The following is a 13,352-nucleotide window of genomic DNA, read 5'->3' on the forward strand; positions in this document are numbered from 1 at the left end:
CGTAAAATAATTTATTGAAGGAAAAAGTCCATTTTACTCCCCTCACCTACCCACTTTGTCCGCTTAACCTCCTGAACAAAGTTTTGGCTCATGTTACTTTCCTGAACTATTTGATTTGGTCCAATCTACCCCCTAATTAGATTTTTGTTTTTTCATCATGTATGAGTTGAATTTTGAGTTCAAATTTTGTGAGCATGTACAAAATATGATGCCTTATATTAGAAAAATATACTAAAAATTTTTCATGGTTATTTTCATAGGTTAGGAATATTTAGTACCAAATTGATCTTAGATATACAAAATTGTACGAAAAGTAATCATAAAAAAGTTCTAATATATTTTTCGAACATAGAACATCATGTTATAAGTCAACTGACCAAATGTGAAATTAAAATTCAATTTGTACGTGAAGAAAAAAAATCTAATTAGGGGTAGATTGGACCAAATTAAATAGTTTTGGGGAGTAAAGTGAGCCTAAATTTTGCTTAGGAGGTTAAGTGGACAAAGTAAATAAGTGATGGGGAGTAAAATGGACTTTTTCCTTAATTTAAAATAGGACCTAGCTTGATTTGTGGCCGATTTGGAGATCGGCGTGTCATCCTCGTGATTGGGCTTTTGAAGCCCAGGAGCGCCATTTGGTCGTCGTGGTCGGCGGACTATTGTCGATGAAGCATAGTTGCGGTTAAGGACATTGCTGCTAAGTCGCCAAGCTTGATTGATGCCGAGTTGCTTGCCATGTTGTCGTTCCATGCATGCATCCATGCATGCGTTGTATGTAACGTGCCTTAGAGGAAAAAGGAGATTAAGATAATCTTAGCCTACCACAGAAATAAAAAGAGCTCCCAGATTGAATATAGAACAATAATATAAAAGCAAGAGAATCTTCTCTGACATACGCACGTATCCTGATCCATCCAATACGCACGCTATGCGCCGATGTCAATAATACCTAATCACCCGCGTACCGAGGTCAGGGCCGGTACTTGCTGACGACGCCAGGGGCCTGTTTAGTTTCCCCCAATATCCCAACTTTGACACTATGCAAAAAGAAGATTCCCCATCACATCAAACTTGCGGTACATGTATGAAGTACTAAATGTATACAAAATGAAAAACTAATTGCATAGTTTGGTTGTACTTTGCGAGATGAATCTTTTGAGCCTAATTAATCAATATTTGGACAATAATTCACTAATACAAACGAAACGCTACAGTGTGCTACAGTGCTAGCACAGTGATTTTGGACACCCAAAATTAGGCAACTAAACAAGGCCTAGGTTGCATCTAGGGCACCATGCCTAGAGGTCGACATGCAGTGGAGAAGCAACGGCATAGAGACCCGTGCCACCATGCCAGATCGACGAGACTAGCAACTGAGCGGAACAAATCTCGTCGAGTTGCCAAATCAGCCCGATGACGCGGTGACGCAGATGTAAGTGGTGATAAATCTGCCATCAAGCTCGCTAAGAGGATTCGGCGATTACCCCTACCTGGCACGCCAACTGTCAGATTTAGTGTACCGGCGGTCCACCAGGGGGTTACCTAGGTGGTTGATTTGTAGGCAGAGGACATCATGGGACCAAGAACTCGAATGGTAGCACAGGGGCGTAAGGTTTAGACAGGTTTGAACCTTCGAAGAGTAATACCCTATGTATTGTGTTTTGGTGGATCGTATTGCTGATTGCAGGTGCGAAGAGTTAATGTGCCCTCGGGGGGCACCCCTAGCCGCCTTATAGGCTGACAACCTAGAGTTACAATCGGATAGGATCTAATTCTAGTCAGTTGTTACATGGAAAGCAATCTGAGTCGGTTTACAATAAGTATCCCGTGATATCCGGGCAGAATCGTTCATCCGGCCTTTGGACTTGTGCTCCACGTATCTTTACACCTTGGCCCGCACGGCATGGTCAGGCAGACCCCCTTATTAGGACCGACCAGTATCCTGGTCAGTGGGGATCCAAACCATCACCCGCGAATTTCAGGTTTCAGAAACCAGAACCCGAGAACTGCTCGAGGAAAGCAGAACCCGACAGATCGGGTACCCGACATTTTGGGTTTAGGTACGGGTACCCGAGACCTACCTGACCTACTTATCTCTCCCCTTTGTTGCCGCTCGTGGTGTCGGCAACAAGGTTCGGCGTTAGCGCCGGTGCTGTCAGCGCCGTGCCGCACCCAGTCCCCACCGATGGAAGCCACCTCCCTTCAATCGAAGCTCCCCAAGCACATGTCGTTGTCCTGCCCATGCGTCGTAGGCATCGATGGCTCCATGCCTCCATGGATCTGCATCCAGCCTTGGTGGAGACGGGCAAGCCGCTGATGCCATCTAGCGCGTGGGTGCGTGGTGGTAGGGGGCAGCCACGCAGGTAGGGGCGTGAGCACTTGGCTTGGCGGCAGCGGGTGATAGGGTGTGGTGCGGAGATCGGAGAGAGATGCTGGGCAGAAATTGCATGCACTTGCTAGTTAGGGTAGAGGCTTCTCTAATTTCGGGTTTCTCAGGTAATTCGGGTACCAAAGGTTAAAACCCGAACTGATCGAAGTAATATTGGGTTCTTGGACCTGGCACCCGATGTAGGTTCGGGTTTTTCGAACTTTGGGTACTTCAGGTTCAGGGTTGGGGTTTTCAGGTTCGGGTATCGGGTTTTATGCCCACTCCTACGAGCTAGTACCAAACGAAGAGCCAACGTAAATGAACATGAATCTACATGTAGTGATTCAACTGTAGGGGTAGCAACTGCAAAGCGAGTCCTGTACACATAACATGAATGGTGAGTTCCCTTTTTTTTCCTCAAAATATAGGACATATGCATTCACATACAATTGTATGCACACTAAGCGCTACGAACACACGCATATATTATAATTTTTTTAATCACACGGAGATGCTTACCAAAACACGCGCAATCATTTTTGTAGATATAGAAATCCTACCCTACGATCCACAGTAATATTATTATTAATCTTTGGAGTAGTGGATTTTTTTTGTTGGTGGGAATATTTCAGCGCCATTGCTAGAGGTTAGAGATGTCACTCCTCGTGGTCCTCCTGGTTTGCTTCCACGAGATTAGGTTGCTTCAAAAAAATCAAAAGCCAAGTTAAATGGGTGAGTTTAGAGCAACTCCAAGAGCTCCCTTTTATCAACCCTAATACCTCAATTAGGGAGATGAGGAGTAAACCAGATGCTCCAACAGCTCTCTCAAACTGTCCGTATTTTTGCGGGGACGCAAAAAAAGCTACCGTCATCCTGCATATTTTCGCAGCCCCACTCTTCCCCAATTGACCTCCCGAGCGATTCCTTCCCCCGCGTCCTACTCCGCTGCTCTGCCTGGGCCTGCTCCACCCAAGGTCGGTGCTAGGCAAGGCGAGCGCATCTACCTACATGCCGGCGCTGCTGATGGCGGCGAAGCAGATCCCCTGCAGCGCACCGCTGCCGAAGCTTACCTCTCGTGCGGAAGTGGCTGGCGGCGTCGCAATTGGAAGTGGCTGCGATGGAAGCAAAAGCAAATCGAAGTTGTTGTCTCGCGGTAGCACACAAATTGAACTCCCACACAGCAAACAATTGCTAATTTACCATTATTTTTTAATTCAATTTTGGGAGCAACTCTCGCCGGAGCAACTCTTCCTTGCGGCCGCTTGCCTTGCCTCGCAGACGTCACTTTGGCTGGCCTATTTTGAATTATTAGTGATAATTTTTAGCGATCTACTATGGGCTGATATGTTTTTAGGAAAAAAATTCTTTTAGCATAGCTCCTAATACTTTGTTTTGGGGAAGAATTTTTTTTAGTAACTTTTGGAGTTGCTCCTACCACCGAACTCTAGTTCATCTTCCAGTGTTGGATGCTTTTACCTGCTGTGAGGGCTTTCAGCGAAATTACCCCCAAATAACCCGCCATGCCACTGGTGGGCGTACCGTTTCGTTTTCTTCCCGCCGACGCCTCCTCTCGGTCAGTTCCCCCCGACGCCGCCTCTCCGCCTGCCGCACGCCGCAACCATGGTTCCGGCGGCGGCGTCCGGCCCTGTCCTCCGGCGGCGCGATGAGCCACACCGGCGGCGGCCCTCCTTCGCCTCCCATCGAACCGGCGGCGCCCTCCTTCGCCTCCCCTCGAGCCAGCCGCCCCTCTCCGGCGACCACCCCTTCGGGCCCCTCTTCTCCTCCGGGCGCAAGGAGCTTCCTCGCCGGCGCCAGGAGGTCCCCTTCGGCGGTGACCTTCTCTATCCCCGCTAGCGCCGTCTCCCCTGGTCGCTTTGCACCCCGTCCGCCTCCCCTGCGAGATCTTGCATCCCTGCCTCCCCCGTCTGATCCGCAGGTAATCTCCCCCAACTGCCTTGCGTCAGGTCCAGCACGGTGCACGACGATGCAGCTGCCAATCTCGCGCGCCCTCCCTCAACGGCGAAGATGATGAGGACCGAGGACCCCTTCCTCCCTGCAGCCCTGCGGGCTTCGTCTCCCTGTTCTCGGCTTTCTCCCTCGAGTGCCACCTCGCCACCGGCCTCCTCGCCAAGCTGGAGCACGGTGAGCCTGCCACAAGATCTGCAGCATCTTGTTCTTGTGCTCGTTCCTGTGTGTTATGCTCAAGTTGATCTCTAGATTAAGCTGTGTCATTGTGCTTGCAATTGCTATCAGTAGCTGAGCATAGAATTTCTCGCTGCAGCACGTTCCTATCAGATACTGTTAGTATAGGTGTCATCCTGTGTGTTGATTGATCGGATGAGAAATTCATAAGTTGGTACAACTGATGTCCTCCTGTTTTTTAGGCTTACTTCAATTGATGATGATGCTGTTCGACAGCGCGGCATTTTATTTCTTTCTGTACATAGTGATGTATAGAATCCTCCTTGCTGACTTGAAACTGACCTGCAGTTCTATCTCCATGTAAATGTAAGTATGAGTTGGGTTCAATTGCTCTGAATAACTCTAAATAGTAAATACCATTGTTCTTTTCTGAAAGTTGGCACAAGCAAGTTTTCCGAGAGGGAGATAATTAGTGCAAGTGGATATTGTTATATAAACCATATGTCTTTAGTAAAATTCTATCGTTGTAATTGTGTGGACCATCTCTTAATGGTGGAGGGTGGATGCAAAACTTAAACTTTTCCTTTCTAAAATAGTAATTTGCATGCGAATTATTGAACAACACAATGTTTTATAATCAATTTGAATATCAACGGTCCCTCGGGCCTTCAGGGCGTTACAAACATTTCTTTTTACCAAACCTACAGTTTCACATATGTTCCAACCAAACGGCTTTTAGCTTTTTTACAGCTTACAGCCCACAACAGCTTTTCCACAGCTCACAACCTAACCAAACAAACTCTAGATATACGACATATACAATGTGTAATGGACACTAAGGCTGTGAGGCAGATTGTAGTACTCCCTCCGTCCTCACCTCGCGCACTTCATGCCTTTCATTGCTGATGTGTAGCCGTCCCAAATTATAGATCGTTTTAGCTTTTCTATGTCTAGATGCATGCAAATAGCTATGAACCTAGAAAAGCTACAAATAACTATAACTTCTATAAAAGCCAAAACGACGTATAACTTCTATAAAAGCCAAAACGACGTATAACTTGAAATGGTGGGAGTAGGATTTAAACCCAGTTTTTGTACATTCAAAAAAATGATACAATTTATGGTAGGAAAGACCCACCACAATCACTCCTTAGGATTTTTGTGCTGACCCACCAAACGAAGAGCCAACACAAGCGAACACGAATCCTATACAGCAATGCTGCAGTTGAGTAGTACTTCCTCTATCCTAAATTTGTTGAGTAGCACTTGCTCTGTCCTAAATTTGTAGGTTGTTTTGGTTCTTCTAAATGCATAGTTTTTCTATACACTTAGATATAATGTATGTCTAGATGCATAGTCAAATCTAAGATTTATAAAAGTTAAAATGATTTACAATTTAAAACGGAGGGAGTACGTGTAGTGGCTCTAACGGCAATGTCAACATGAATGGCATTTCAAATATAGGACATATGTCAACATGAAAGGCGTTTCAAATATAGACATATGCATTTACGTTCAATTGTATTCACACTCAACACTACGAATACACACACTTTAATTTTTAATTAGATGTAGATGCTTACAAATACACACGCACAATCGTCTCTATAGATACATGCATAAAAATCCTTCCCCTACTATACACATTATTATTATTATTTATTATTATTGTTGTTGTTGTTGTTGTTGATGTTGTTGTTGTTGTTGCAGTGACTGTTTTTGTTGGTGGGAGTATTTTCAGTGCCATTACTAGAGGTTAGAGGTGTCACTCCTTGTGATCCTCGTGTTCCTCGTGGTTTGCTGCCACGAGATTAGGTGTGCGACATATACAGTGTGCAATGTACACCGAGGCTGCGAGGCAGCAGGCAGCGGTACCTCTCTGTCCGAGTCCCGACTCCCGAGATGAAAAGAAAACAACGGTCTCTGTTGTCTCTCCGACGGACTCTTCACGCGATGCGCGGGAAAACGCAGAGCGTGCAGTGGCGTCGATGGGGGGGAAAAAGAGGGCAAGAATCCGAAAGGAGGTGCTGGGTCCACGGCATCACGCACGGAGACGGTGCGTCCGTCCAGGTTCATTATGGAGTCTGGACCAGGACGTTTATACCACTAGTAATTAGTAAATCAGGATAGCCAAATCAAGACAGCTCCTACTCCTAGCTTAGCAAGATTAGTCCGGCCCAAAAATTGGTGTAGCTGGCAAGCCGTTTCAAGCAGATAAGCTGCTATTGCTATCCATGAGTGATGAGTCACTTGTGTGACCATTTTAGATCCGCGGTTTACACGATCTTTTCTTGTTCTCTGAGCGGATGCTGCCAGGATCTGGGTTCCAAAAGAAAGAATATTCAGGTTCCAGATCATGCCACGGGTGCGCACCTAATCTATGTGACCTCAGAACCTCACGCCTTTTTCTTAAAAGAAAAAGTTATGCAAGACGAGAACAATGCAGAGTCAGCTGGCTGTTTGTAGTCGGTGGGTATCTCTGAGGTCTGAGCTGAAGAAGAACCCAAAAAATGGGGGGAAGAGCTTTGAAGCTTAAACTCTTAGCGGACCAAGCCCACTGGAGTTGCACCTTTGCATTCTAAGCCCAAGAGATAAATTTCATGCAAGCATAAGGCCCATCTGGTCCATTTTACGTGCTGGGGTTTGGTAGACCGCAAGACAGCCATTCACAAGACAGCCCATGGGCGTTGCAGGCCATCAAGTACATAGACTAAGGGGGTGTCTTGTTCCTCCCTAAATTTTAGCTCCTGTCACATCAAATGTTCAGATACTAATTAGAAATATTAAATATAGACTATTTACAAAATTCATTACTATTTGCTAATTATGATTAATTAGGCTTAATATATTCGTCTCGTTATTTAGCTTCCATCTGTGCAATTAGTTTTATAATTAACTCATGTTTAGTCCTCCTAATTAGTCTTCGAATATTCGATGTGACACGAACTAAACTTTAGCTTAAGGAACCAAACGCCCCTGTGGTTTTGGCGTGATCTTCGGGATCTCAGGTTAGTGTAGTTTTTTAATTATTTTTTTCGATGGTTGCTAGCGGTTGCTAGCAGGTGGTATCAGCTCTCCCAGAATCATTCAGCAAGTCTCGAGGCCACCAGGTTAGCACCTCTGCTACCCCGATATGTCAGGGAGGGTGCCGTATCGGATACGTATCTGATACCGAAACATCATGGATACGCCACGGATACGTTGAGCGGCTCCCCCACCTTTTGCTCTAGCAGATCAGTGCCTCCTTGCTTTTTTTTGTTACCCCCTCGTGTAGCCTCTTGACTCAACGTTGTGCTCTAATGGTGTTGTGTGCTTGTGCTTAGTGCAAAACGATAATCACAAGCTTATATTTACAGTTTCTGCTATTATAAGTATTATATCAATTATTTTTAAAAATAGTAAAACGTATCCACGTATCGAGTTTTTTGGACAATGGCGTATCCCCGTATATGGACCAAACTATGTCTGAATTTATCACAGCAGGTGGACCCAACCAGACCAACCGATGCTCATTTAAAACCAAACTTATCTAAACTAACGAGCAGCTTCCAACCGAACAAAACCACCCATTGCTACCTCCTACCGGTTCCTGAACATGGTTTTCACTGTCTGCCAAGCAGCAACCTACGCTTGCCATTCGATGTCACAATGGGAACTTGATCCTTGCGTTAATTAGCATCCTCTGGCAACAAATTAGGTAATTAGCAGCGTCAGGCGTGGTGGGAGTAAGCCTGGTAACGGATCGTGATCCGATCCCAACCCTACTTCAGCCCTATTTAATTAGTTAGTCAGCTCGATCGTTATCCAATTCTCAAATGATTAGTACTATCCGATTCGATCCAACCCTTCAGCTAACATCCTCCTAATCCAGCCCTTATCCTATTTATACCCACGGGCCAATCAAATTGCAAAGAAGGAGCACGATCCGTGGGCCAAGCAGGAGCCTAGAGCCGCTCTAGCACTTTCTTATTTGTACGTTCCTGTGCTACAGGCCTACAGCCGCTCACTCAGGTACATGCTCAGGAACGGGTAGATGTTGACCGTCAACTGCCCACTTAGGAGTCACTCTTGCACTTTCATATTCGTGAGCTGCCCACCAGTAAAATATTCATATAAGAAGATTGGTAATAGTACAAGCTAGAAAGCAATAACGGCAAGCAACAGGCTAAGAAAATGTTAAGATACTCCTGAATTCGTACAAAGTATACTGAATATATGGGATAAGAAAATGTCAAGATGGTTCAGCATATCGGCTTCACACGCTTTTAGTATCTGTAAAACAAAAGAAATTGTCAATTAGTGAGGAACAAAGTCAAGACAGAACAAGCATTGTCAAGCATTTGTCAAAGACAAGCAACATGCATGAATGACCAGATTTTGCTCACCAGATTATTCATCATCTTCATTTTCCTCGTCTGAATCAAACATTCTATGACCGGTCATTGGTTCACCTTCTTCTTCTTCATCAAACCCGATTAGCCAATCTTTTGCACAAATCAATGCTTCAAGCGTTTCAGGTGAGAGAGATGTCCTATTTTCCCAAGAATCCTTCCAGCTGCATTAAAGGCTGATTCTGAGGATACTGTGCTAACATGAATAGCAAGAAAGTCTCTAACCATCAAGGACAACATTGGATAAGTATCACAATTTTTCTTCCACCATGCAAGAACATTGAACTACTCATCTGACCTCATAAGGACTCTAGGGTCTTCCAGATAAATATCCAGCTCTGACCGTTCTTAACGGGCCTGTGAGCTTTGTGATGTAAACTGAGCGAATGCAAGCTCTACCCACCTTTTACCAGAAACTTATCTTAAAGTAGTGCTACCAGACTCACCAGACTCACTTGTGCTCTGCTCATCATTTGATATATTGAACACAAGCACACTATTGCTCCTGACAATCTTTTCATACTCTAGGTAATATTTCTTCAAATACCGATTCAGCTCCCTCATTTTCACCAATGGTATAGAAATAGAACTTGATGAAGTCAGTTTTCATACTTGGATCAAGAACAGCAGCTATTAGAAGAGCAATATTAGGCTTTGTCCAGTGCTTTTTCAAACTTTGCATGCATGGCATTAGCTATTTCATTAAGGAGCTCATTTGAATTCCACACCTCATCGAGCAAAACATCTCGGATTGCTAGAAACATCTTCAAGAAAAGGTGGGCTGTAGGATGCCTGTATGTGGAGAATGCTTTAGTTGCCTCACTAAACTGTTGCAAAAAAACCATGAAGGGCTTTAGCTTTTGCTGATTCATCTTCACTTGGAACTTGGTGATGTTGCTCTACCGCATATCTGTTGAGAGCCACCTTATATTTCAAAGCATCATGCAACATATCATACGTAGCATTCCAACGGTGCGGAACATCCAGAATCAGTCCTGACTTTGCTTTGAGGCCTGAATTCTGCACAATTGTGTTGAAAATCTACATGCGGGATGGTGTGGATGTAACAACTTTTATAATGTCCCTCACTCTCTCAATTGCATTTGAAATTACCTTCACACCAGCCTGAACCATGATGTTGAGCACATGGGCAGCACACTTGACATGAAGGTGTTCACCTTTGAAGAACATCCTAACACCTAAAGCATCACGAATGTCCTTTTCACACTGGTATTGTCTAATGTCAGTGTAAACAGTTGTTCAATCAACTCCCTCTCCATCAGGCATGAGGTAATTCCGTCATGTACCGCATATGATGTATGAGAGAAAGAAATCTTCTTGAATGCTATGATTTTCTTATGCAGTTCAAACTCCTCATCGTTGAAATGTGCTGTAACACCTAGATAGCCTAGGTTCTAGTTAGAAGACCACAGATCAGCTGTAAGACTAACATGGGACTTCACCTTTCTGAACTTGTCCACCAGCTACAACTTCTCCTCTTCATAAAACAAAACACAACATGTGCGTACACTTTGATGACCAACAACTCTAAAAGATGGCTGACAATAATTTATCAAGTTTGTCCAATGAGGATCATCAGCTTTACGGAAAGCAATCTCTGCAGTGATAAAATATTTGGCAATCAAAATACGAAATACTTCTGGATCAAAGACACCCTTTTCCTCATTCAGAGACTTTGGCTTCAATATTGCAATGAATCTATCCTTATCCTCTTGTGGAATGGAATGATAGTGAATTGCAATGTGTCTGTTGAGGTGCATTGTACCTTTTCCAGGTTCAGAGGACAATTGAAACTTACAGTATCTGCATATTGCCTTCTCCTTGCCATCAACCACTTTGGTATCCACAAATTTCCAAACTTTAGCTCTCTTCCTAGATGATCGACTTGATTGGTCAGTTACCAGACTATCACGACTATTGACCTCAACCACAACTTCCTGTCTTAGATCCATATCACCTAGATGACACAAATGCAATTTCAGTATAAGATAACAAAAAGAATCACAATTGTTGCAAAAAAAATTAGAACTACTGAACATATATCACCAGAATATGAGCCTATTACTATGACTAAAGCATATAAGCTGTGTGCCTATGCAGAATGAAACACCACAAAAGTAAATTCAGCAACGAGCATATACCATCACAATGACACCTTCAGAGTAATTATAAAACAAATATTTAGTAACCAGCCAATGCTAACAAATATTCAAGATGGAAGGAGAATATTAAAAATTTTCTGCTATGCAATGGCAAAATGTATCAATCTGAACTTGTTAGCAAAAAATGGAAGGAGAATTCCACCATGCACATCAATCTGAACCAGGCAAATAAATGGAAATCTGAACTTGATATCGACAGAACCTTCTTTAGCCCTCTTGTCCCCTGTCTGATTGTACTAGCATTGCGTACTATAAGAACTTAGCTCACCTAAAGCACGACGAATGGGAAGTTCGAGATGTTGTCAGCGGGGCGGTTGAACTCCACGGTAGGCGCGAAGTTGCCCTAGTCGTCGACGCTGCCTCCAGATCTTGGAGCTGACCCCTCACAGCGCTGCGCCGGATCTTGGAGTAGCAGGCCGCCCCGCAACACCATCGCCAGCCCCTCACAGCGCCGCCGCTATCGTCTTGCGTAGTCGCGTAGTGGCGCTATTATCTCGCCTGGAGCCTCTTTGTGTAGCAGCGCTACGCGAGTCGCTCCTCTCTGTGTTTCTGCAGACCTGATAACATTAAGGCCCTTATCTGATTCGCGGGCCACGGTCCACACGTTGAGCTCGAGGCACAGCTACAATCCAATCCTTTTAACAAGCAGTCCGATTCAATTCGGCCCTTCTCTACAAGAGTCCATATAGGATTCGTAAATCATAGCCCACGAGTTGGGAGGCCCTTACGGCCCTTGGGTATACAACGCCCATTACCAGGAGTAGGTGGGAGACACGGGCGTGAATATCTAGCAGGATAAATTGAGTCAATTCCCTCGGTGCCACAAAAATTTACATCAATTTCTTCGGTGCCATAGATTTTCTCAAAATTCCCTCAATGCTATAGATTTTCTCAAAATTCCCTCAATGCTATTGAAATTTAAATTTATGCCCTCAATGCCATTCCGTCCATAGTTCCATCCATGATATATTAAATATTCTTGTAAAAGACCCTTTTACCCCTCCTCTCACCTGTCAGTGCCCATCTCAATCTCCTCTCTCTCTCTCTCTCTCTCTCTCCATTCTCTCTCTGTTCCAAAATCTACCAGGCCATCTTCGAGGCCTTCGCCAGCGTTCCTCGCTCGTCGTCCGCCCCGGCGGTCCACACTGCAGCTCACGGGCGTCAGGCACACCGCCGCCGCCGTCAGGGAGATCGGGCGCCACCTCGCCTCCCTTGCCGCGTCCCTAAGTGTGTCGTTCGAGTTCCACGCCGCCACCGCCGACCGCCTCAAGCAGCTCCGCCACCGCTGACTACCTCGAGCGGCTCCACCCCGCCGCACTCCAGCACCGCGTCGGCGAGGCGCTCACCGTCACCACCGTGAACAGGCTCCACCGCGTCCCCAGCGCCCACCTCGGCCCGCTGCTCTCCATGATCTGCGAATAGGCGCCCAAGATCACTACGCCTTTCTCATCCCAAATTCTAATCACCAAAATCCACTGGAGCTACCAAATTTTCTCCTCAATTCAATCCCTGCAAACCCACCACCAATGCTTCCTTTTTCCCTCAGCGAGCACACAAAGCAAAGTAGGGCCAGTCCCAAAATCTCTGCTCTCTCTGGTCCCTTCTGAATAGAGCAAGCAGATAAGCACAGTAGGGTAATGCGGCGCGCTGGTGGTTGCATGGTCGTGCGCGCCGAGCGACGCGAGGGTGCGCTGGCGGTCGCACGGCCGTGCGGGCCGGGCGAGGAAGACGAGTAGACAACGGCGGCGCGAGGAAGCGAAGAGAGGAAATTGAGAGGGGGCACCGACAGGTGGGCCCCTAATCCAGAAGGGTAAAATGGTCTTTTTAAGCACACTTTAGAGCAACTCCAACAGATCCTCTAAATAGCCCCCAATCCTAAGTTTAGAGGGTGAAGGAAAAAAACATCCAGTAGGCCCTCTACTCTACTCCCTATTTTGTGGAGGCCTCCAAATTCCTCCCTCCACTCTCCATTCCTGGGGTCTCTGGAGAGTCCTCTATCCATGGGGCTATTGTTGAAGTTGGAGACACTTTTACTGTCTCATCACATTTGATCTTTGAGAGCTTTGGTTTAAGGGCTATTGCTGAAGTTGCTCTAACACCTCATGGATGGAACTATGAACAAAATGGTAATAAATCTAAATTTCAATGGCACCGTGAGGAAATTGATGTAAATTTATGGCACCGAGAGAATTGACTCATCTAAATTGGTCCAAACCAATCTCAGCTGGACTGAACCCAACCAAACTAACTCTTAGGGCCAACCGATTC

General features: G+C 45.4%; 1 pseudogene; it reads right to left on the bottom strand.

Annotated features, from left to right (window-relative positions):
* Nucleotides 1-8,765: 8,765 nt before the first annotated feature.
* On the bottom strand, nucleotides 8,766-12,493 carry LOC117856241 (zinc finger BED domain-containing protein RICESLEEPER 2-like; annotated as a pseudogene).
* Nucleotides 12,494-13,352: the final 859 nt, after the last annotated feature.

The sequence above is a fragment of the Setaria viridis genome, chromosome 5, assembly GCF_005286985.2.
Source record: "Setaria viridis chromosome 5, Setaria_viridis_v4.0, whole genome shotgun sequence".
In the NCBI taxonomy this organism is placed as follows: Eukaryota; Viridiplantae; Streptophyta; class Magnoliopsida; order Poales; family Poaceae; genus Setaria; species Setaria viridis.